Source organism: Ovis aries, chromosome 8, assembly GCF_016772045.2.
Source record: "Ovis aries strain OAR_USU_Benz2616 breed Rambouillet chromosome 8, ARS-UI_Ramb_v3.0, whole genome shotgun sequence".
NCBI lineage: Eukaryota > Metazoa > Chordata > Mammalia > Artiodactyla > Bovidae > Ovis > Ovis aries.
Genome location: NC_056061.1, coordinates 7130787 through 7157540, shown reverse-complemented (window position 1 = coordinate 7157540; position 26754 = coordinate 7130787). Strand labels below are relative to the sequence as shown.

General features: G+C 42.9%; 1 protein-coding gene and 1 pseudogene across 1 annotated transcript in view; one reads left to right on the top strand and one right to left on the bottom strand.

The window, feature by feature from the left end:
* Positions 1-26754, bottom strand: part of BCKDHB (branched chain keto acid dehydrogenase E1 subunit beta) — a 269312-nt gene that overhangs the window by 215269 nt on the left and 27289 nt on the right. The window lies entirely within an intron of this gene.
* LOC114116181 (UBAP1-MVB12-associated (UMA)-domain containing protein 1-like) lies at positions 7756-8624 on the top strand (annotated as a pseudogene).

The window sequence follows — 26754 nt, the reverse complement described above, 5'->3', positions numbered from 1 at the left end:
GTCAGACAGGGCCTTGTAGGGTTGGGGGGGGGGGGTGGTCACGGTAAACATTCTGACTTTGCCTGTGAGAATGAGTCAGTAAGCACGTGAGCAAGACGGGAAGACATGGAGCAAAGTCACCCCATCCTCCAAATCGCATTCCAGCAGGAGCCCTCTGACTGGTCTGTGGTGACCAGCCTGTAAATAGGCAAATATGGACCCAGCAAGACTGATAATAGGAGGCTGCAATCACCCCCACAAGAGATGATGACATAGAAGAGCAGCAAAGGTGTGAGCATCCAGATAGACAGTCTAAAGATAGCATCAGAAGGATTTACTGAGGAAATGGACGTGAAGCAGAGTCAGGGAAGTGCGCAGGGCAATTTACAGACTTTTTGACTCGGGCAGCCCAAGGACAGTTACCACCGCTCAAGGAAGGGAAAATTACGAAGCAGGTGGAGGTGAGAGATCAGAAGTTCCACTGTGGAGATGTTACGCCTGAGCTGCGCCTTTAGACACAGAGGGAAAGCCATTCTTTGGACTGTGAGGTGTATGAGTTGGAAGTCTTCAGCATGAAGATTAAAAACCATGGGACTGATGAGACTCCCAAGTATATTTAAATGTGTACATGGAGAGGAGAAACCCAGTGCTAGAAAAGATATGGTGTGAGGACTTCCCTGATGGTCCAGTGGCTAAGAATTCACCTTGTAATGCAAGGGACACAGGTTAGATCCCTGGTTGGGAAGCTAAGATCTCACATGCTCACGTACAGTAGTAATGAAGCCCGAGTATTAGAAAACCTGAGCGCCACAACTAAAGAATCCATGCACCACAACTACAGTCCACGCGCCACAACCAGAGAGTCCACGCGCCACAACCAGGGAGTCCACGGGCCACAACTAGAGAGTCCACGGGCCACAACTAGAGTCCACGGGCCACAACTAGAGTCCACGCGCCAAAACTAGAGAGTCCACGCGCCACAACTAGAGTCCACGCGCCACAACTAGAGAAGCCACGGGCCACAGCTAGAGTCCACACATCACAACTACGGTCCACGCGCCACAACTATGGAGTCCACATGCCACAATGAGAGAGTCCACGCACCACAACTAGAGAGTCCACGTGCCACAACTAGAGAGTCCACGCGCCACAACCAGGGAGTCCACGGGCCACAACTAGAGAGTCCACACGCCACAATGAGAGAGTCCACGGGCCACAACTAGAGAGTCCACACGGTACAGCTAGAGAGTCCACGCGCCACAACTAGAGAGTCCACGCGCCACAACTAGAGAGTCCACAGGCCACAACTAGAGAGTCCACGCGGCACAACTAGAGAGTCCACGGGCCACAACTAGAGAGTCCACACGGTACAACTAGAGAGTCCACATGCCATAAGTAGAGAGTCCACAAGTTACAACTAGAGTCCACGCACCATAACTAGAGAGTCCACGGGCCACACTAGAGAGTCCACGCGCCACAACGAGAGAGTCCACGGGCCACAACTAGAGAGTCCACGGGCCACAACTAGAGTCCACGGGCCACAACTAGAGTCCACGCGCCAAAACTAGAGAGTCCACGCGCCACAACTAGAGAGTCCACGTGCCACAACTAGAGAGTCCACGCGCCACAACTAGAGAGTCCACAGGCCACAACTAGAGAGTCCACGCGGCACAACTAGAGAGTCCACGGGCCACAACTAGAGAGTCCACACGGTACAACTAGAGAGTCCACGCGCCACAACGAGAGAGTCCACGGGCCACAACTAGAGAGTCCACGGGCCACAACTAGAGAGTCCATGGGCCACAACTAGAGAGTCCACACGGTACAGCTAGAGAGTCCACGCGCCACAGCTAGAGAGTCCACGCGCCACAACTAGAGAGTCCACGCGCCACAACTAGAGAGTCCACGCGCCACAACTAGAGAGTCCACGCGCCACAACTAGAGAGTCCGCATGCCATAACTAGAGAGTCCACAAGTTACAACTAGAGTCCACGCACCACAACCAGAGAGTCCACGGACCACAACTAGACAGTCCACGCGGCACAACTAGACAGTCCACGCTCCACAACTAGAGTCCACGCGCCACAACTAGAGAGTCCACGGGCCACAACTAGAGAGTCCACGGGCCACAACTAGAGAGTCCACGGGCCACAACTAGAGAGTCCACACGGTACAGCTAGAGAGTCCACGCGCCACAACTAGAGAGGCCACACGCCACAACTAGAGAGGCCACGCGCCACAACTAGAGAGTCCATGGGCCACAACTAGAGTCCACACGGTACAGCTAGAGAGTCCACGTGCCATAACTAGAGAGTCCACATGGTACAACTAGAGTCCACGTGCCATAACTAGAGAGTCCAAGGGCCACCACTAGAGAGTCCACACGCCACAACCAGAGAGTCCATGGGCCACAACTAGACAGTCCACGTGCCACAACTAGAGTCCACACGCCACAACTAGAGAGTCCACGCGCCACAACTAGAGAGTCCACGGGCCACAACTAGAGAGTCCACGCGCCACAACTAGAGAGTCCACGCACCACAACTAGAGAGTCCACACGGTACAACTAGAGAGTCCACGCGCCACAACTAGAGAGTCCATGGGCCACAACTAGACAGTCCACGCAGCACAACTAGACAGTCCACGCTCCACAACTAGAGTCCACGCGCCACAACTAGAGTCCACGCGCCACAACTAGAGTCCATGCGGCACAACTAGAGTCCATGCGGCACAACTAGAGAGTCCACGGGCCACAACTACAGTCCACGCGGCACAACTAGATAGGCCACATGCCACAACTAGAGAGTCCACACGGCACAACTACAGGCCACGTGCCACAACTAGAGTCCACGGGCCACAGCTAGAGAGTCCACGCGCCACAACAAGAGAGTCCATGCGCCACAACTAGAGAGTCCATGGGCCACAACTAGAGAGTCCATGGGCCACAACTAGAGAGGCCACACGGTACAGCTAGAGAGTCCATGTGCCATAACTAGAGAGTCCACATGGTACAACTAGAGTCCACGTGCCATAACTAGAGAGTCCACATGGTACAACTAGAGTCCACGCGCCACAACTAGAGAGTCCACGGGCCACAACTAGAGAGTCCACGCGCCACAACTAGAGAGTCCACGCGCCACAACTAGAGAGTCCACGCGCCATAACTAGAGAGTCCACGGGCCACAACTAGAGAGTCCACGGGCCACAACTAGAGAGTCCACGCGCCACAACTAGAGAGTCCACGCGCCACAACTAGAGAGTCCACGCGCCACAACTAGAGAGTCCACGCGCCACAACTAGAGAGTCCACGGGCCACAACTAGAGAGTCCACGGGCCACAACTAGAGAGTCCACACGCCACAACGAGAGAGTCCACGCGCCACAACTAGACAGTCCACGCACCACAACTAGACAGTCCACGCACCACAACTAGAGAGTCCACGCGCCACAACTAGAGAGTCCACACGCCACAACGAGAGAGTCCACGCGCCACAATGACAGAGTCCACGCACCACAACTAGAGAGTCCACACGGTACAACTAGAGAATCCACATGCCATAACTAGAGAGTCCACGCGCCGCAACTAGAGAGTCCACGCGCCACAACTAGAGAGTCCACACGGTACAACTAGAGAGTCCACGCGCCGCAACTAGAGAGTCCACGGGCCACAACTAGAGAGTCCACGCGCCATAACTAGAGAGTCCACGGGCCACAACTAGAGAGTCCACGGGCCACAACTAGAGAGTCCACGCGCCACAACTAGAGAGTCCACGCGCCGCAACTAGAGAGTCCACGGGCCACAACTAGACAGTCCACGTGCCACAACTAGAGTCCACGTGCCACAACTAGAGAGTCCATGGGCCACAACTAGACAGTCCATGCAGCACAACTAGACAGTCCACGCTCCACTAGAGTCCACGTGCCACAACTAGAGTCCGTGCGGCACAACTAGAGAGTCCACGGGCCACAACTAGAGTCCACGTGCCACAACTAGAGAGTCCACGGGCCACAACAAGAGAGTCCACGCGCCACAACTAGAGAGGCCACGCGCCACAACTAGAGAGTCCACACGGTACAACTAGAGAATCCATGCGCCATAACTAGAGAGTCCATGGGCCACCACTAGAGAGGCCACGCGCCACAACTAGAGAGTCCACGCGCCACAACTAGAGAGTCCACGCGCCACAACTATGGAGTCCACACGGTACAACTAGAGAGTCCACGGGCCACAACTAGAGTCCATGGCCACAACTACAGTCCACGCGCCACAACTAGAGAGTCCATGGGCCACAACTAGACAGTCCACGCTCTACAACTAGAGTCCACGGGCCACAACTACAGTCCACGCGGCACAACTAGAGAGTCCACGGGCCACAACTAGAGAATGGAATCAGTAGAGGGGTTATTTTAATATGTAAGAAACAGAAGGATATTTGCAGGCTGGTAGAAATGATGAGTTGGGGTGGGGGCATGGAATCTGATGATTGAGAAAACTAATGAAATGGAGAGAAGGATGAGCGAGTGGAACCATGTGCTTGAGACAGTGACAGAGGAAGAGGGGGTCCAGTGTGGAGAGTGATAGGGACCCTTACGTTCATTCAGAGAGAAGGCACGTGTGGGCACTGATGCTGGAACACGGGGAGATGCAGTGGAGAGTCTGCCGAAGTTCTCTGTTCTCTCCATCTGTCTTAGTAAAATGTGAATGAGACTATTAGCTAAGAGAAGGATGGGGGAGCCTGGTGGGCTACAGTCCATGGGGTCTCAAAGACACAACTGAGCAACTCACACACACACACACACACACACACACAAGGATGGGGGAGGCAGTGTGTGTGTGTGTGTGTATATATATATATATATATATATATGTTGTTGTTGTTTTTTTGGTCACACTGTGGCATGCACGATCTTAGTTCCCAGACCATGGATCAAACCTGTGCCCCCAGGATGGAAGTGTGGAATCCTAACCACTAAACCACTAGGGAATTCTGGGGAGGCAGTGCTGAGAAAAGAGCATATGAAATAGTCATATGGGAACATGTAGCCTGGGTGGGCCCTGAAGGTCACCAGTATTGATCTGAAAGTGAGTTCACTTGACAAGATGATATGTTTTGCTCCAGCAATATTCAGCTCAGGATTGAGGATACAGACAATGATGGATTTAACCAGCATTGAATTTTGCCAAGCAAATCGTGGCATGGAATTTAAAGTGGGTATAAAGGGAAGAAAGGTCATCAGGGGAGTGAGAGTCAGTGACAGGGTGGCAGGATTCATGAATTTCAAGGATCAAGACAGTCAAAGGATTCTTAGGGTGGAGGCATGACAGGCAGTGAGCTGGGTAGGTTCGAGGTGGAGGTCGGAGTTGAGAAGGTTTCGTATTGAGAGGATGGAGAGACTAGGAATGACAGTCTGGGGCAGAACCATAAGAGTGAAAAGCCAAGGTGGGATGGAACACAAGATCCCTAGAGCAAAGGATAAAAAAGTAAGAAGAGCATCCAGGTGGATACTGACAGGAGTGCTGGTGAGGCTGGCGGTGAGCCACGCTAGGAACAGAGAGGACTGGCCTGGAGTCAGCAGGCACCAAGGAAGGACAGCATTAGCACTTGCTATTCAATACATTATTGAATTATTTATTGCAAACATTCAACAAATGTTTATTTTGAGAGACTAAATTAGATAATAAGAGCTAGGCTTCTTTGGATTTAGAATTCAACTCTAGGGACTTCCTTGATAGTCCAGTGATTAAGACTTCACCTTTCAATGCAGAGGATATGGGTTCAATCCCTGATCAGGGAACTAAGATCCCACATGCTTTGAGGCAAAAAAAAACAAAACGTAAGATAGAAACAATATTATACCAAATTCAATGAAGACTTTAAAAACAGTTCACATCAAAAAAAAAAAAAAGGCAATCAAATCTATATGACTGTGTCTTTACTTTCTGAAATAACCAAACTCAACTTTTTGCTATTTGGAACCAAACTTCTAGAATTCAGTACATTTAAGTAGTGATTATATATATGCATTAAGGATGTGATTACACAATCTCACAGAGATCACATGGTCACTTTAGGTCAGGTGGTACAAAACTGGATATTCCTGAAACACATGACAATTTAAAATATTCAACCAAGTGATAAACAAAACCTAAGATAAGCTGCAATTCCTATGGCAGCTAAAGGCTATAAGGACAAATCTATTTCTGAGGCTCCAAGATCACTGTGTTAGGGGAAGCATGCTGACTGAAACCACCCACCCTGGCCAGGCACCACAGTAACCATTTGCATGAGTTGTTTTACAACAGGAGGTCCTGGTAAGGAACAGGGAACCAGAAGAGTTCAGGAAAGGTCAAAAGGAGACACCACATGTCTGACAACCTCTCAGAATCCTTCTCTCTGGCATCCATCTTGGCTGAACAAGGCGTGCACCACCAGGAAGGACTGTGAGTCAGAATGATTACCTAAAGACAACCCGGAAACTAATGCCATCACCATAAAAATCTGAGAACGCAAGCCACGTGGCAGAGCTGTTCTCCTGGGTTCCCTTACCCTACTGCTCTCCACCTGGGTGCCCTTTCCCAATAAAATCTCTTGCTTTGTCAGCACATGTGTCTCCTCAGACAATTCATTTCTGAGTGTCAGACAAGAGCTCAGTTTCGGCCCTGGAAGGGGTTCCCCCTTCCTGCAACAGTTGTAAGAGGGACACATACAAAGTACTACAAACAAACTCAATCAATGTTTACTTAGGTGATCAGTGGCTATGAGTTCACATGAAGGAAAAAAGTATGCCTACTCTGAAAGTTCTTCAATGCCCAACAGCCTTGGACTGAGTCAGAAAAGAGTAAGTGATATCTGGATTACTTCTTACTGAACTTAACTGAGTAAGATTAACATTTCAGGTAAACTTATGGTTACTGATAACACAGTAACAGGAATAGAAGATATTCACTTGCAGCAACATGGATGGAACTAGAGGTTATCATACTAAGCGAGGGAAGTCAAAGAGAGAAAGACAAATACCACATGATATTACCTATACGTAGAATCAAATGCAACACAAATGAACTTATCTATGAAACAGAAACAGAATCACAGACATAGAAGATAGACTTGTTCCCAGGGTTGGGGGGCGTGGGCTGGGGAGCAGGTAGGAATGGATTGGGAGTTTGGGATTAACAGATGCAACCTATTATATATAGGATGGATAAAACAAGGTCCTACTGTATGGCACAGGGAACTATATTCAATATCCTATGATAAACCATAATGGAAAAGAATATGAAAAAGAATATATATATACATGTATAACTAAATCACTTTGCAGTACACCAGGAACTAATGCAACATTGTGAATCAACTATACTTCAAAATACTAAATCAACTATACTTCCAGCGCACTAAAAAATAAATTTTAAAAATTAAAAAGTGAGAAAAGATATTCACACAGCATACCATTTTCTTATATTTTGCTACCTTTGCTTAAGTTTTAGGCTAATATCTTTGTGTAACTCCATGATCCCCTGAGTCAATGAAAATGTGAAGAATGCATTAGTGTAGATGGTTGACCATTTAAATAAAGGACTTCAACTTCTCATTTGTTACAGATTAAGTATAAAGTCATACCACCACTTTCTAACTTTTTTTTTTTTTTTGTAAAGAGAATGTGATTAAGAAGTTGGACATCCCTGGCAGCATACTCTCTATTGAAGTTATCATCCACTAAATGACGTCAAACATCAAAACAACAGCGGCTGACTTCTCTGTCCAAAGAATCACAAATGAGCAAATCGAGTCCACCAGTGAACCCAGTTCCCTATGACATCTCTGCCACAAGCAAAGGCCAGAAACAGTGAGAAGAGTGCAAAGAAACAACAATTAGGAAAAAGAAGTAGTCGTGGTTTAAGGTGACAACCAGTTACCTCCTGGTAGGTTGAAAAAACTGAAGACCTCAGTATCTTCAGAACCCATAGCTAGTTCTAAATTAGCTTTCCTTGTGAATAAAGTGGTCCTGTAAGCTATTAAATCTACCCAGGGCAAAAATTAAATATTTGCCAATAAAGTTTTCTGAAAAAGCTGAATCCCGGAAGCAAGGCGGACTGAGGCACGAGCATCGGGTAACAGCAGCGGCAGCAGTGTTTCACTTCCTCAGAAAGCCTCCTGATCTAAAAAGCCGTCGGTACCAGAGACAGAAGCAGAGGATTTGTCCTTTTAGGAGACAGAGCACATGAACAAAGAATGGCAGCAAGAGGCAACACTTCAGATGCAGAAGACAACCAGCCTTTGGAGGAGCCTGGTCATTCACAGCTCAGGGGGATAAACCCACAGATGAATGAGGGAACTGGTTTTGAATTTTTGTCATCATTCATCTCTGCGAGGAATTAACAATGTAAGCTGGCAAAGAAGCACTCATCCAGTGTGACTGTGGCAGGGCCTGAAATGGAAAATAAGGGAGGCCAGATCCTGGAGAACAGCTCACTAATGGCTGAGCTTCTGAGCGATGTACCCTTCACCTTGGCCCCACACGTGTGCCTTGCAGGGCACCGTCAGTGACCTTCCCGAACACTTACTCTCCTATGATGTCAGCGAAACCTTACCAAGGTTTTGGTATGATTTCACTCTAGAAAACTCGGTACTCTACGGTTCGTAATCGTTATGTCTGCGTGCACCTTAACAAACTTTAAAACAAAAGTTTGCCGATTTTATTTCACTCGTCTGATGTTTTTTGTAAAGGCTCTTAAAGGTTATCAGAAAGAAAATAATAATATATTATTCATTGCTCTATTTTTTTAGAATAAAGCATATATGTATAAAAACTAAACCTAAGATCCACTTCCTTTTCCTCTAGTAATAAATACAAAGATTAATTTATCAAGGCTTTTTGAAAGGAGATTTTGTCAACCAGTCTCAGAATATAGCACTTCACATTTATCTTGCAAAAACTGTGAAAAAGAACTGAGACCTTTTTTTAGCACAACTCTGAAATATCTACTCAGAGTGTGACTTCCCTGGTTTGGAGGAAAACTTCATGTTATCCCCTTTCTCCTTTCACTGTGTTTATGAATGAATTCAGACCAAAAAAAAAAAAAAAAAAGTTGCTAGTTAGCTTAATTTTTTCAGTCTTAATTTAGACATTGATGTGGACATTTACAACTTTTCCTGGAAAGCAATAGTAGTTTGCTGAGACAAGACTGCTGTATGAAGAATGCTCTGGATACTGTTTCTTTTGAACGGCAGATTCTCCTTAAGCCCTGGCAGTCTTCTCCACCTTGACGGAGACCCAGGTTCCTGTCTTTATTTTTGGCTACTTCATGGTTTGCTCTCTCACCAGCTTTACAAGAACATCCCCTGCTTCTGCTTCAGTTGGCATTTTCTCTCCTTACCTCTTGTATTTACAGTTTATAAAGAGACCCGCATTTCCTTCCGACCTCTCTGCCTCCCAAAGAAAAGACGCTTATGATATGCATTATTGCTGATAAAGCCCTTATTTAGACATTTGTTGGCCACAATACAGAAGGAAATGCTTAACTGCCAAAAAAACTACAGCTGATTCATTTCCAGCTAGAGTGTAGGCAAAACACCTAGCTAGGGCTTTTAATTTGTGAATATCCACTGTCTATTCTGACTAAAATAGAAAACTGCCATTGGTCCATAAACTATAAAGGGAAGAAATAAATTATGATAGAGTATTTTCTATGCCATGGAAAATTTAAATCATATTTGTTCTGATTAGTGCCAATACAATTTATTGATTCTGTACCAAATCTTAAATATATTTTTCACAAAGATAGAGTGCCATATCAAAGCTAAACACTGTGCACAAAAGTACATGAATTAAGTTTTAATGTGGCATGCGCGTTTGTTTAATAAATGTGGCATGGTCTTGATAAACTGTTACGTGATTAAGAGTTAAATGTACATTTCTATTGACAAAAATATGCTTTATTTACAAATAATGGTACCATATGAGGTGAATGCCTAAATTAGATCTTTACCTAATTTTCATAAAACATCAGTGTAGGAAATCTAACTTATCATAAGACAAAGTGAACATTTTATAGCAGTTTTTGTGAAAACATTTTTTTTCAATATTCATGTAAATATACCTTAACACCAAATGTAAGCATGTTATCCGTTTGTCTAATATGTATTAAATTTTGTCTGAAGTACTTATACGTTTCATTTAGATGTATGTCTACCGTGTCATAACTATGCGTATAAGTATTTTAATTTGTCTATAAAAGAAATTTAAGCAAACAAGAATTTTTAAAAAACTGAAAAAAAAAATTATGAAAAAGCAGCTGTAAAACTGCCTGTCTCTAAGTAACCAGTATTTCCTCAGGACACAAATCTGAATAGGTCAGACTATCCTTCCAGAAAAAAGATCAACTTCCTCAGAGAAATAGCTCAAGTCCCAGATTCCTTGGATAGAAAGATAAATAAGGACATAAACATTTGTGACTCAGACACAAAATAAACCACAGGAAATCAATGTCATTATACATATTCAATACAATTTTAATGGGGCAAGGGATAGGAAGACACAGGAAGTATATTTCAGTCATTTTAATCACAATAGACTTCTTGGTGGCTCAGTGGTAAAGAATCCGCTTGCCAATGCAGGAGACTCAAGTTCGATCCCTGGGTCAGGAAGGTCCCCTGGAGAAGGAAATGGCAACCCAATCCAGTATTCTTGCCTGGGAAATCCCATGGACAAAGGAACCGGGCAGGCTATAGTCCATGGAGTTGCAAAAGAGTTGGACACAACTTAGCAACTAATGACAAGAAATTTTAGTCACACACTTTTTGGAATATGCTGTGATTTCACAGTTTAAAGTCTGCTGATGAAGAATTTAATCAAGATGAAAGGCATTTGTTTGTGGGTCAAATAAAGTAAAACTACAAAGTTAATCCAGATCACTTCTGCCTCTTTAAAATAAGAGTAGTTTATAATACCGTAGTTTATAATACTGTATTTTGCTAATAGCTTTTAAAATAGACTTTTTATAAAACTGTATTAAGGATCTAATGCATATCAGCCAACGTATCATTATTTAGGTGTGCCAAGCAAAATGTGATAATGTCCTTGTTAAATAAATAAATAAATAAATAAATAAAATAAAATAAGAGAAAGAAAAGAACAGAATGTTGCATTCATTAGATAAATAGGCCAGAGAGACATTTAGAGGATAAATATGCAAATAAAATTTTCTAAACATACTAAGCAAGATGAGTATACAAGTTATCATCCAAATGGAAAATATGTCTGGGAATGTTAGCATACCAAAGATAATTAACAGATGTTAATTGATCAACAGTCCTAATCTGAGCAGTTCCAGGAAAATGGGACTGTCCTTGGTAAACCAAAACTTATTATTAGAGTAAGGAATATTATGGAAACTTAGGCTTCTCTGGTAGCCCAGATGGTAAAGACTGCCTGCAATGCAGGAGACCCGGGTTTGATCCCCAGATTGGGAAGATTCCCTGCAGAATGGAATGGTAACCCACTCCAACTGTTGATCAGAGAATTCCATGGATAGAGGAGCCTAGAGAGCCACAGTTCAGGGGGTTGCAAAGAACTGGACACAACTGAACAACTAATACACACAAGTGGAAACTTATAGGGGAAATATAAACCAAGTACTTAGCCATAACTAATCTGCATTGATTAGCATCCTAAATTAGGCTACTCATGATCCATAACTAGAAAACGGAAGAGTTGACTTAGCACTCCCACCATCAAGGTAGTAGTCATGGTGTACTACCTGGAAGGGCACTCTGAGGCATGCAGCCCAGCTCCCCCGTGTGAAGAGCTTGTTGCTCTGGTTCCTAAGAGTGCTCTCAGCAAACCGACACCCGCTGTCACCCCTTCAGAGGCTGCCTCAACCACACCGAACCTCCAAATTCAAGGTCATGCTTGGTGGCCACTATCCAATACTCGATCAGTGTGAGTATAAAGGACTGATCATTTCAGCTCAACTAGGGACAACTCAAAAGGGTCATCATGGCTCCAGAGATCCCACAGGTTGGCCAAGGCCATCCTTTGAACTGTATCCCTTTTGGACAGTTCCTTTCTGCTTTCAGAAGGTGCCAGGTTGTAGGGTTTCCAGATTTAGTAAGTTTGCCTCTATTTACAATGATCTTATAGCAACATTCTCCAAACTGTAGCCTCTAGGCAACAATCGCTAGAAAGTGCTGTTTGGGTGTCTTGTCCTTTTCTACCTCTATTATATTCTGAATGCTACTGGGAAATAGATCTGGGTTACTATAATCGATAAGACAGGAGAATTAAAGATGATAAAAATCAACCAGGAGCAAATGTGCTTAGTAAATGTTTACTCAATGAATGGATAGATGAAATGCAGATGTCTCACTGTAACTAATGAGTCTACAACTCTAGGTGCAGAACCAGCAATGTCCAGATCCTGCGAAGTCCAAATCAGTTCCAAGGATTTAACGATCAGATTAGAATCCATGAGCTCCTCTACTGAGAATACAGACTACATGTCACTCATCTTTGAAGACTCAGTAGTACCTAGCACAATGCTTTGAACTTAGCAGTCATTCAATAGTTTTGCTTGAGTGACCAGATTTAAAAGGCCCATCATGCCTGGGCTAAAAGGCACATAGTCTGTGACAATGAGGGTGTAGTGACCCAGGTTTGATCCCTGGGTCAGGAAGATGCCCTGGAGAAGGGAATGGCAACCCACTCCAGTATTCTTGCCTGAAGAATTCCTTGGACAGAGGAGTCTGGTGAGCTATAGATCCACGGGGTCACAAAGAGTTAGACACGACTAAACAACTAACACTTTCAGTACAACTTTTCAACAGTGATCCACCAAGCATTCTAAACAGAGATATGCCAGGAAGGCAGACAGTAGTTTAGTTGAAATCGATACGTAATAATACATACATGAAACTTTTCGTTCAAATAATGGGGAGATGTGACCGTGAAGGGTCTACAGACTCACCCAGGCATAAAGAAGAGAACTACCTTCAGTCATCCTAGTGACTTATGTCGCCTTTAACATGTAACATTTTTAAAATGTTACAAATGAAGAAACTGAATGACCAAAATAACATTAAAATGAGAAATGATAGCCAACATTTGGGGAAATTATAAAATCAGTGAACAGAAACTGAAATAGGGAACATCTGGTCGGGATGAGCACTATGTTTGAGGTATAATGACGTTCAATACCAGAGACCACGATTTCTCAGACGAAGTACTAGATGGATAACTTTTAAGGAAAAGATATTCTCTTGTACTTCTAATGTCAACTTAAATCAATTTTAATACATATAAAATTAAACTCAGCATTTATTACCCTTATTAAAAGAAAAAGGCAAAAATCTTAAATACAAAAAAATAAACATCTGATAATTAAATTCAAGTTAACAGCAAAACTGAAGTATAACAAATAATGGTTTTCTACTGTAGCAATGTAGCGTCAGATCAGATTCTATACATAATCTTCATTTTTTAAACCATTCTGATGAAAAAATCCCTTTCACTTAAATTCACCATATATAATAATGTCTGTAACCTCATGGCTTTCTTTGATAACTGATAATCAGATCTCATACTAAAGAAAGAAGAAAAAAACACCCACAGCATTCCTTGAATGCTAATTTTAAGGAAGGTACTTTGAAATAAAGTTGATATCACAACCACATTGAAATCCTTATCAAATGTGTAAATATTCAATTACTACTGGAATCAGGTATAGAAAATTCTTCAGTGTTTAATTACTGATATACCAACTACTAATGAACATTTGAAAGTTAAATGGAATCTGTGAAATTCATCTGTCTGTGACTTGAATGTGTTATTGCTATAATGCTGGTTTCTCTGGGTATGGCACACAGAGATGCTATTAGTATCAGCACAGTTTGTTATCTGAATCTCAGTGAACACGTCATATATTTCAGACATTGTGAAGTAGCTGGTATTCATATAGCACAAACACAGCCAACAATAACACCAGTTTTATCACATGGCAATATCTGGTTACACAGCAGGTGATTCAGATGATATGCTTATATTATTTTTTAAGATTATCACTGATAAAACTTTTTTTTTCTATCTTAACTGCAATCACTTTTATTCCATTTTTAGACCTCTTATTGGAGTATAGTTGCCTGCCAATACAGGAGATGCAGGTTCAATCCCTGGATTGGGAAGATCCCCTGGAGAAGGGAATGGCTAACCACTCCCATATTCTTGCCTAGAAAATCCCATTGGCAGGAGCCTGGTGGGCTACAGTCTATGGGGTTGCACAAGAGTTAGATACAACTTAGCAACTAAAGAATAGCAACAAATGAAAGGGGCAGAAAGCAGGAAAACCAATTATAGAATCATCATATCCTACCACTGCTGAATATCTTCTCACCAGCTCCACATATTCTAAAAAGGAAACTGAGTCTGGATTTAAGTGTAGCCTTGGTTCCTTTACAAAGACTTGTTCTATTCTATTAGAGAAGTTTCTTTCCTAAATTGGCTGTTGCAAATTACTCATCAATGCTAAAATATATCAAATTAGAACTTAATGATCTGGCACCACAGTTACAGAGGAAAAATAATTCTGAACATTTAATCTGAATGTAAAAATTCTTTATAAACAATATCCTCAAATTCCCTGATGTTTCTCTAAAAACTAAAGCAAATAAAATAGCAGGTTTAAGCCATCACAGCATGTAACATACTTACCAACAACAAAGTAAACAAAAAGCATCTTTAAAGCAGTGATTTTAAAAATGATCAAGAAACCACATGAGAATTTCTTTACAAGAACCTTGAAAAGAGGTGCTTAAAACTTTGAGTCAATAATTAGTTGCACTGCAATATAGCACACTTACTCTGCATAAGTGTATATATGTTTCTACCTTGAAAAGGCAGTATGAAATCTACAAGTTCAGTTCAGTTCATTTCAGTTCAGTTGCTCAGTTGTGTCCGACTCTTTGCGACCTCATGAACTGCAGCATTCCAGGCCTCCCTGTCCATCACCAACTCCCGGAGTTTACCCAGATTCATGTCCATTGAGTCCTTGATGCCATCCAACCATGTCATCCTCTGTCGTCCCCTTCTCCTCCCGCCCTCAATCGTTCCAGCATCACAGTCTTTTCAAATGAGTCAGCTCTCTGCAATAGGTGGCCAAAGTATTGGAGTTTCAGATTCAACATCAGTCCTTCCAATGAACACCCAGGACTGATCTCCTTTAGGATGGACTGGTTGGATCTCCTTGCAATCCAAGGGACTCTCAAGAGTCTTCTCCAACACCACAGTTCAAAACCATCAATTCTTCGGCGCTCAGCTTTCTTCACAGTCAAACTCTCACATCCATACATGATCACTGGAAAACCATAGCCTTGACTAGATGGACCTTTGTTGACAAAGTAATGTCTCTGCTTTTTAATATGCTGTCTAGGTTGGTCATAACTTTCCTTCCAAGGAGCAAGTGTCTTTTAATTTCATTGCTGCAATCACCATCTGCTGTGATTTTGGAGACAAAAAATAAAGTCTGACACTGTTTCTACTGTTTCCCCATCTATTTGCCATAAAATGATGGGACTGGATGCCATGATCTTAGTTTTCTGAATGTTTCACTCTCGTCCTTCATTTTCATCAAGAGGCTCTTTAGTTCTTCTTCACTTTCTGCCATAAGGGTGGTGTCATCTGCATATCTGAGGTTATTGATATCTCTCCCGGCAATCTTGATTGCAGCTTGTGCTTCTTCCAGCCCAGCGTTTCTCATGATGTACTCTGCATAGAAGCTAAATAAGCAGGGTGACAATATACAGCCTTGACGTACTCCTTTTTCTATTTGGAACCAGTCTGTTGTTCCATGTCCAGTTCTAACTGTTGCTTCCTGACCTGCATATAAGTTTCTCAAGAGGCAGGTCAGGTGGTCTGTATTTCCATCTCTTTCAGAATTTTCCACAGTTTATCGTGATCCACTCAGTCAAAAGCTTTAGCATTGTCAATAAAGCAGAAATAGGTGTATTTCTGGAACTCTCTTGCTTTTTCAATGATCCAGCGTGTATTAGCAATTTGATCTCTGGTTCCTCTGCCTTTTCTAAAACCAGCTTGAACATCTGGAAGTCCACATTTCATCCAATGAAATCTATAAACTTGTGCATAAAACTAAAATGTTACAGAGAGTAAAGTTATACTTATATCTATATTACATTGGATATAATTTCTATGTACTTAGATATAAGGAAAATTTTGATATAAGGGAGATTTCAGGGAAAGTCCTCATATCAGTTTGCTGCTGCTGCTGCTGCTGCTAAATCACTTCAGTCATGTCCGACCCTGTGCGACCCCATTGATGGCAGCCCACCAGGCTCCCCGTCCTTGGGATTCTCAAGGCAAGAACAATGGAGTGGGTTGCCATTTCCTTCTCCAAGGCATGAAAGTGAAAAGTGAAAGTGAAGTTGCTCAGTCATGTCTGACTCTTAGCGACCCCATGGACTGCAGCCTACCAGGCTCCTCCGTCCATGGGATTTTCCAGGCAAGAGTACTGGAGTGGGATGCCATTGCCTTCTCCGCATATCAGTTTAGATTCAACTAAATATCTCCAACTGAGTATGCCAATCACAGTTCACACAATCTAAATTATGATGGAGTTATTCAAAAATTTTAATTAAATTCAACATTTCCTACTTGCTATGCTCTTGGAAGCTGGGCATAAATCTTAAAAAGATTTTTTTACTTTTTAATGAATGATAATGAAATCATAAAGGGCAAAATAAAAATGACTTTGGTACTCAGAAGTTGGATCGTCTGTTTGCCAAGAAATGCAATAATAGTAGCAATAGTCAGTTGGAGACTACTAAAAATATGGAACACTGAAATGAAATTTTAAGATAAACCATAAAGGAAAAGAATATTTTTTAAAAAGAAGGTGTATGTGTGTGTATATATATATACACACACATACATATATGTATTTATATATGTGTGTGTAACTGAATCACTGTGCATATAGCAATAATTAGCCCAACATTGGGAATCAACTATACTTCAATTAAAAAAAATTTTTTTTAAAGATGAACAATGTGCTCAATTTGTTGCAAGTTAGATAAGCTCTTCAATAAATGAGCTTAGGATACCTATGAAATAACATAAACTGAGGATATACTAACAAAGGGAGGTACCTCAAATTTAACTAAGTTATTAGATGTGGCAAGGTGTACTATCAAGCCCTGCATCCTTCTGACACCATCAGAACTTCAACTCTGACCCAGTGAACATATTACTTGATATAATGTATTTTTCCCCAATGGAATAGACATTCACACAATATGTACTTGGCCATATACAAGCTACGATAAATGACAGAGATGAGATACCATTTAAAGAATGTTAAACATTTAAATATTCAAACAACCTACAAGGTAAAAAGGAGATAGGACAAATATAAATAACTATGATATAGGAAAGAGATGCAAAAATAAACTGTTATTAGAGGAGGGCGAAGAAGAGATCTTTTCAGGCCTGGAGGAATCATGCCAAGTTTCACGAAAGAGAATGTGGTGGAACTGGGCACTGAAAAAATGGGCAGAATTTCACTAGGCACAGGTAGAAGAAGGAACAGCGATCAAAGACACAGAGGCAAGAAATAATGTGCAAGTTCAGAGTTGGGAAGTGAATCAAGGCAGATGAAGTACAAAGAGACTAGAGTTCAGTTCAGTTCAGTTCAGTCGCTCAGTCATATCCGACTCTTTGCAACCCCATGAATCGCAGCACACCAGGCCTCCCTGTCCATCACCAACTCCCGGAGTTCACTCAGACTCAACATCCATCGAGTCAGTGATGCCATCCAGCCATCTCATCCTCCGTTGTCCCCTTCTCCTCCTGCCCCTAATCCCTCCCAGCATCAGAGTCTTTTCCAATGAGTCAACTCTTCACTTGAGGTGGCCAAAGTACTGGAGTTTCAGCTTTAGCATCATTCCTTCCAAAGAAATCCCAGGGCTGATCTCCTTCAGAATGGACTGGTTGGATCTCCTTGCAGTCCAAGGGACTCTCAAGAGTCTTCTCCAACACCACAGTTCAAAAGCATCAATTCTTCAGCGCTCAGCCTTCTTCACAGTCCAACTCTCACATCCATACATGACCACAGGAAAAACCATAGCCTTGACTAGACTAGAGAGTAATGGCAGCTAAAGATGGGAAGTGCTCAGTAGCTTAGTCATGTCCAACTCTCTGCAAGCCCACCAACTGTAGCCTGCCAGGCTTCTCTGTCCAGGGGATTTCCCAGGCAAGAATACTGGAATGCATGGCCAATTCTGTCTCCAAGGGATCTTACTGACCCATATATACTAGTGAGTAGGGTGGTCAAAAATGTGGGCTTCAGGTCAGAACTCACACTTTCTGAGTGTGTGATCTTAGACTGGGCTTCAGTCTCTTCATTTATAAAATTAGGATAAAAATCACTAACCTGCCTACCAATCAGAATCAAACACAATAGGCATGTACAAGTGCTTTGCAAACCAGAAATATTTTAAGAATGTAAAATATTATCAGGACAGTGGTAATGAAAATAAAATGGAGAAAATGTCTGCGTGACATTAGAAAATCAATGGGATTTAAGCGCTGTGAGAGAAGAGGCAAGTGGGAGCAGAGAAATCCTAAGGGCTGGCACTGAGGCACAGGGGCCCAGAAGCAGTCTTCAAGACCCCCAGACCACCAGCTGGAGGAGCCTACTCAGCACAGCAGGCGAAGTCAAGGGCACCTGGAGTCCCTCTACAGTGAGTACTCTCTCCATCCGGGGTGATGGCTGGAGACGGGTAAGGAAGGAAGGTCAGTCATGGTGGCAGAGTTGTGACAAGCACCTGTAACCTAGAAATCACAATCTTGTTCCATTAGCAAGACCACGAATAGGCACAGCAGGAGGCCGGCACCCACCTTCATCAAAGACAGAGGTTTACCACTGGGCAGAGGAGGGCTACACATGCAAACCCGTGTATGTTTAGACGCTCAGACGTGTCCAACTCTTTGCGACCCCGTGGACTGTTACCCACCAGGCTCCTCCACCCATGGGATTCTCCAGGCAAGAATACTGGAGCGGGTTACCATTTCCTCCTCCAGAGGATCTTCCCAACCCAGGGACTGAACTCGCGTCTCTTGCATCTCCTGCACTGCAGGCGGATTCTTTACCACTGAGCCACCTCAGAAGCCCTACACACAAGAGGCCCGGCCACTGCTAACCTTCCGCAAGTGAGATATATCCCAGCAGTACAGACGGTCAAAATGGTCTCAGTGATCAAAGTGATAGTGGTGATCATTTCATAAAACTCACATAATATTGCACATCACCTATATTTCCATTAAAAAATAACAATAATAACAACAAGAACAACAAAAAGATATCCTAGGAGTGGGAATGAAGGGCTGCCAGTCAAGGGTAGCTCCTGGATGGAGGAACAAATGCTCCGTGGCTGCAGCTGTATACGTGCAGAAGCCTGGAGACTATGCAAGTTAAGGACTGAGCCCCAGGCGACCAAAGCCTTCTAAGGCACTGCCTGGAAACGAGGGCCAGCTGATTCTGATGGACTGCAGTTCTATCCAAGCAGTTGGCCACTTGGTGCCAGGGCTCTGTACCACCATCCTGACTGGGCGTGAGCAAACCAATGTCTGGTCCTGAACTCCGTGCTGCTCACCTGGTATTTGAGTAACACCCTTTTTTACATGATCCACAGAGTTAACCACCTGACTCTGGCAGAACAGAACCAACTCAGTACCCCAGAGCCCTGGGCATCTGCAGGAATCGCCCAACCCTGACTGTGATGAGGGCTACAGGCCCATAGGGGACCAAGTATAAGTGGAATATCAACCACTGGTATTTTAACACTTATGTGTAAGCTGAAACTTTGTTTCTGAGCATGATCAGTGTGATTAAAGGAGACCCATTTCCCACTAACAAAATCACTTTGTCTTGCATGAAACTAAATCTAAACAAATGTAATCTGAATGCCTGGGTTTTAGAGGATAGGTACTATACAACCCTCTAAGGTTAAATAAGACTTTTCTTTAACTGACACATGGAAAGAAAAACACAAAAACTCATTTTAGTCAAACTGATGTTTTATTATGTCTCAGAAGAAGAACCAGAGTTTTATCATGTAGGAAAGAAAATGACCTATTTGGTTCTTCCTTTTCTGATAATCAAATGGACATACTTATTGACGAAACTATACAAATATATTAAGCGAAGCTATCTAAAACTTATTGAGAACCTAGAGTGTTGTTCAGAGAAATGCATACAAAAACACATATTTTTTCAAATAAATGTACACATAGCTGATACTGGCAAAAAGATTCCAATGAATGACTACAAAATGCATTTCTGAGTAAACCTATAATGACGTCACTATGCATGAATAATGTCTAAAGCTGTTTTTCCAGAAAAGCAAAAGAAACATTTTCACCATCCTTGTGACAGCAGCTGGAATTTCAGGGAAAACCATCTCAGAAAAAAAAAAAGCTCTTTTTAATCTTCCTGCATTTATATGGAAATGAGATGTTTCCTAAAACATATCCATACCAGTACCTACGTCAAAACCAGAGCTCAAAGCACACACATTCCTCCAGCAGATTCCTGCCTAGAAGGCCACACAGCACACCGACATCATCCATGTGCGTCATTCACCACGGAGGACATTACCAAGCTGTCAATTTCAATTAACCTGCTTCACTTTACAAATAGCCGAAACGTCCCTGTCTAAACAGGCTGGTGCCCTTTTCTCAGAAGCAGAGGGAGCAACATGACAAAGAAGCATGAAAAATAAATGAGCTTTCCCCTTTGTAAATAGGAGAAAGTTGACACTAAACCAATTCTAAGTCCAAACTGAAGAGCTATTAATAAAATAAAGCTCAAGAGAATGAAGGACCAGTTTTAACTAGAAAATAAATAACATTCACTAACTCTATCAGCCCTTTTTAAAGTATCTGTGAGTCACAGGGCTAGAGATATAACTCAAGGTCCATATTCAGGCAGAGCTAAACACAGACACCATAAATTACAATCCATAACATGGTCCCCAAAGTAAAACAGTCTAAAGGGCCCAAGTGCTTGAAATCAAGAAGAAGTTAGTTTTGAAGATTTAATGATATCATTCTCTTCTAAATCTGAAAAGTTTCATAATTTTTATAACCTATAGCATTATCATTTCCTTTGCTAGCTGGATTTTTTTCTCTAAAATCAATAACAAAAAAATCCTACATGGCACTTGTACAGTCTAAGTACTTGTGTACAGCACTTTTCCAGTTCACACTTCAGTGAGAAAATAAAAGTAGAGTCAGAAAACATCAATGGGATTTATCAAAGAGTGGAACAGCCACTATGGAGAACCATATGGAAGTTCCTTAAAAAACTAAAAATAGAACTACCATATGCCCCAGAAATTCCAGTCCTGGGCAAACACCCAGAGAAAGCCACAAGTCAAAAAGATAAATGCACCCATTTCATTTCATTTCATTTCATTTCAGCACTGTTTACAATAGTCAGGACATGGAAGCAACCTAAATGTCCATCAACAGAGGAATAAAGATGAAGTACATATATACAAGGGAGTATTACTCAGCCATAACGGGGAACAAAACTGGGCCATCTGCAGAGACGTGGATGGACCTAGAGACTGTGAAGTAAGTCAGAAAGAGAAAAACAAATATCATATATCCATGCATGCATGCGGAATCTAGAAGAACGGTAAAGATTCACCTTCTCTGCAAAGCAGTAACAGAGGCACAGACAAAGGGAACAAACATATGGACACCAAGGTGAGACGCGGGTGTGCGATGAATTGGGGGACTGGGCTTGACACGTATACACGACCCACTCTGTGCATAAGACAGGAAACACGAGAGCCTCCTGTAGCGCACAGGGACCTCTACTCAGCGCTCTGTGGTGACCTAAGTGCGAAGGAAATCCAGAAAAAGGGGGCTATATGGACACACACAGCTGATCCACTTTGCTGTGGAGCAGAAACTAACACAACAGTGTAATGTAACTACGCTGCTGCTAAGTCGCTCCAGTCGTGTCCGACTCTGTGCGACCCCATAGACGGCAGCCCACCAGGCTCCCCGTCCCTGGGATTCTCCAGGCAAGAGCACTGGAGTGGGTTGCCATTTCCTTCTCCAATGCATGAAAGTGAAAAGTGAAAGGGAAGTCGCTGAGTCGCGTCCGACTCCTAGCGACCCCATGGACTGCAGCCCACCAGGCTCCTCCATCCATGGGATTTTCCAGGCAAGAGGACTGCAGTGGGGTGCCAATGTCTTCTCCGAATAAAAATTAATTTTTCAGAAAAGGAGAACATTCCTGTTGATCATTACAGAGGCTAGTGAACCCATTAACCCACCTAATTAATAACCACTGTGTGGAAAAACATAGCTGGTCACCAAATTAATTTCAGTCATGTGTCACATAGACATAAATATGCGTCACCCGGGCAATACTTAATAAGCATGCCATAAATGGCATAATAGAATATAGTGACAACCCACATGCATCAGAATAGTATTCAGCTCACTGAACCACCTGGGACACCATCAAAAAGTAAGAATTAAGTTAAATACAAAGATTTCTGATGGAAGAAAGATCTGACGAAGTTGACAAACTGTCCTTAAGGAAGTCCCTTAAGCCCTCCTCACAGCAGCTACAAAAATAAAATCCCATTAGAAGTCATTCCTAATAGGTAATTCTCTTGCTGTGACAGTTACATGAATCATCACTTTATTTGCACTAAGTCTTGACAACCAGCTGCCCACTCTTGCATTCATTCAACCAATTTCCATGCTTGGCGCGATTCTGGGCCTCATGGGAGATAAGAAGATGAACTGTAAATATAAGTAAAACATGGGACCAAAGAAGCATACGAGTTATGGATGCGATGTTGGACGGAAACAGAAGAATCAAGAGAAACTACTTCGACATGGCAAAGGCTGAAAACGAAGAACTGGGTCAGGTGTAGGGTCGGATTTGGAGCAGGGGAGGACTTTCTGAGGTGCAGAAACACCGCCATATACACAGAGGGGCAACTGGCAACAGTGTGGATGCAGCCAAGAGTGTGGTGGGGCAGGGGGGACCAAAGCTGGAAAGAAAAATCAGAGCCAGACCACCCTACAGTCTCAAACACAGGCTAAGGAAACTGGACTTCACCATTCAACAGGAGGAACCTTTTAAGCAAGAAAGTATAATGATCAGAGCTGCACTGTGGAAAAATTAATCTCACTGATACATATAACACGAAATAGAGTAGGGAGGAGAGTAAGAACAGACTCAAGACAAAGACTGCAATCATTCAGATCAGACAGAAGGAGGGTGTATAAGAAAGAATGAAAGAACACCATTTGCAGCCACATGGATGGTGCTAGTGATGATCAGACTAAGTGAAGTCAGTCAGACAAAGAAAAATACCATATGACATCACTTACACGTGGAATCCAAAATATGATACAAATGAACTTATCTACAAAACAGAAACAGACCTACGGGCATAGAGAACAGACTTATGGTTGCCAAGGGGTGGGAGGGTAGGGATGGACTGGGCGTTTGGGGTTAGGAGATGCAAACTAGTATACATAGAATGAATAAACAACAAGGTCCTGCTGTACAGCATGGGGAACGCGTTCAATGTCCTGCGACAAGCCACAATGGAGAAGAATATATATATTTATATATATATATGTATAACTGAACCATTTGCTGTATACCAGAAACTAACACGTTATAAATCAACTCGTGCTCAGGCATGTCCGACTCTGCACCCCCTGGCCTGAAGCCCACCGGCTTCTCTGTCCATGGAATTTTTCAGGGTTGTCATTTCCTGCTCCAGGGGATCACCCCAACCCAGGGACCAAGCCCGAGTCTCTTGCATCTCCTGCATTGGCAGGCAGGTTCTTTACCACTCTGCCACCTGGGAAACCCAATAAATCAACTACACTTCAATTTCTAAAAGTTTTTAAAAAGGAAAGAGAAGTAAGGAGGGAGTGGATTCTAACAGTCACAGCAGGGACAGTAGTGAGAGAAACCCCAATATAGAACCATCAGAACTCAATAACTCTGAAACTAACACAAAACTGTAAATCAACTGTACTCCAGTGAAAAATAATTAGAAAAGAAAAAAGAACTCCATAGCTGGAGTTTTCAATTTGGCTTGTTTCGAGAATCCACGGAGCAGGATCCAAGAGGCAGCCTGAAAGTCACTACACGTAACGAAATGAAAGAGAAATAGTTGCCACACTGATTTAAAACCAATACACATCCATTCAGAAGGATGAGCTGCACTTGAACTAAACTAGTTTATCTGAAATAAACCTTTTAAACGTCAGTCCATTTTTAAACAAGAAGTCAGGGGGTAAGTTAGCAAGTATCACAATGTGCAATTTGATGAAGCCTTTAGTTTGGTCCAAACCAGATGGCCAGCTAAAATAAGTGATGGTACACAGGACAATCCAATGTTTCAGAATTAAAGAAATCTATATTCTATACACTCTTACAAGATAATCATATCTCCTCAAAACTTTAGCCATCTAATCTGTTTCTGACCCCACTCTTCCATGAAAATTATTTTATTTTGTAGGTCACAAGTCATCAAGGGCCTCCTAACTGCATACCCAGTGAAAACTTTATGGTCAATATTTCAATAGTTAACCCCTGACAACTGCCTTAAATCCTTTACTTTCCATCTGCCTCCACCTGCAAACAATCACACGTCCTCTTGGTTCTGCCCGATTGATTCTTCACTGACCCCTTCCTGGCTCCACCTTTCCTCCACTGCCACGGGTCAGATGCTCATTACCTCTCAGACAGACTCCGTGGTTCTCAAACTACAGGTCCTGGACCACCAGCAGCAGCAGCATCTGCAGACTTGCTAGAAGTAAAAAATGCTTGGGCCTCACGGAAGACCTACTGAATCAGAAACTCTGGGGGCAGCATCCAGTAATCTGTGATGGAGTAAGCCTTCCAGGTGACTCTGATGTGCACTAAAACTGAAGAACCTCTGTAATCAGGAATCATCCTGCTATTGGTCTTCCCACCTTTATGTCTCAGTGTCCCCAAGCCTGTGGCCAGCATTAGACCCTAAACGATCAATTTAACTATGTCATCCACCATCTTTTACAGCAGGATTCAAAATATGTAAACACTCTTTAAACAAAAAAGACATTAAATGTTAACTTAAATTCGCATTCTAATGTTACTTGAATTTGTACAGACATAGAAGTTTTATAAAACTAGCAATATCCTTATTTTTCAAGCATAGATAATTTCTTACACAGAGAACACAAAACCAATACATTCAACAACATTAATTTGAAATCAAATTTTTCTGAAACTGTGCTGCTCAGTTAGCTGGTCACTCATGTCTGACTCTCTGCAACCTCACGGACTGTAGCCCACCAGGCTCCTCTGCCCATGGGATTCTCAGGCGAGAATACTGGAGTGAGTTGCCATTCACGTTGTCTCCAGTCCCTCTGTCCCCATCCGTATGAATTTAGCCCCTTACAGAAGAAGATCACTCGACATATTAGTGGGAATTCAGGAGGGAATGAATGTCGATGTCTATATCCCGCTCTTTTTCCAGAAGACTCTACTGCCATTTTCTACTAAAATTCTCAGCACACAATTTCATTCACCCTCTGTCATGTACATTCTGGACTAAAAGGAAAGTTGCCAGGCATGTCTTCCATCGTTTCATACTGTCACTTCATTCTTACACTGTTATTTTACTCACCAAGGAGACGACGCTTTGGCAGACCAAGTTTACTGGATGTTCTAAAAGGCAGAGACTACATGTTGAAAATTTTTAGCACCTTTTGGAACAGGAGTTCTCAAACTTGGCTGCACATTTGAACTACCCGGGGACCTTTGAAAACTCCCAACACCCTGGCCACACCCCAGACCAGTGACTCAAAATCTCTGGGGTGAAACTGAAGTATCAGAATTGCAACCTATGGGCACAGCTGAGCATCAGTACTGGGTAGAGAATGGTATGGTCACCTGGAGACCTATGTCTGACACTTATCGCACATAAGCACCATGCCACTGAAAGGCATCAACCCTCCTAAGATGCATCTCCAACAAGCTTCTGGACCTAGTGCATTGGTCTCTGCACCCAGGAAAATAACCTGAGTAATCCAAGGATATCTGAAAGAAGTGCCTCAGCCTAAGACAAAGTTTGTGTTTTCTACCCGTCAGATGACACATTAATATTAACCATCTATTTCCTGTGTCCATTAGTCAATGTGGCAATGATAACAGTCAGTGCCAGTCTTTCCCCATTAAGTGTAATTCAGCCGGTCGCCGCCTTCATTATCCATTACTTGGCCTAACAAGGCTATCACATGCTTGAACTGACCTGGGTCTATTTTGAGTGGCAACCTTTCAGTTCTGCAGAAATTACAAAACTGACCTAAACAAAGAAACTGCTGGAGTTGCCAGGCAGCAGAGGCCCCAGAATATCTATACGGGAAGAGCACAGAAGAAGCATTCTAGTTAGAGACTAAAGGCAGGTGGCTTGTCTTGATCTTACATTCCAATAGCTAGCGCATCATTTTTACTTAGATTCTATGTAGGCAGGAGATGATTTGGGGGAAGTGATGAAGATCAAAGTCGCCTTGAGCACCCCTGAGACCCCCATGCTAGCAAAGTCAGGGACCAGAGATCCATGTCACTGCAACCATCGACAGAGGCCTCTTCATTTTCTTCCTTTGGCTGTTCTCCAGAGGCTGGACACTGGTCCACTTACAGCTGTGCACACAGAGGGGGCTAGAAGGG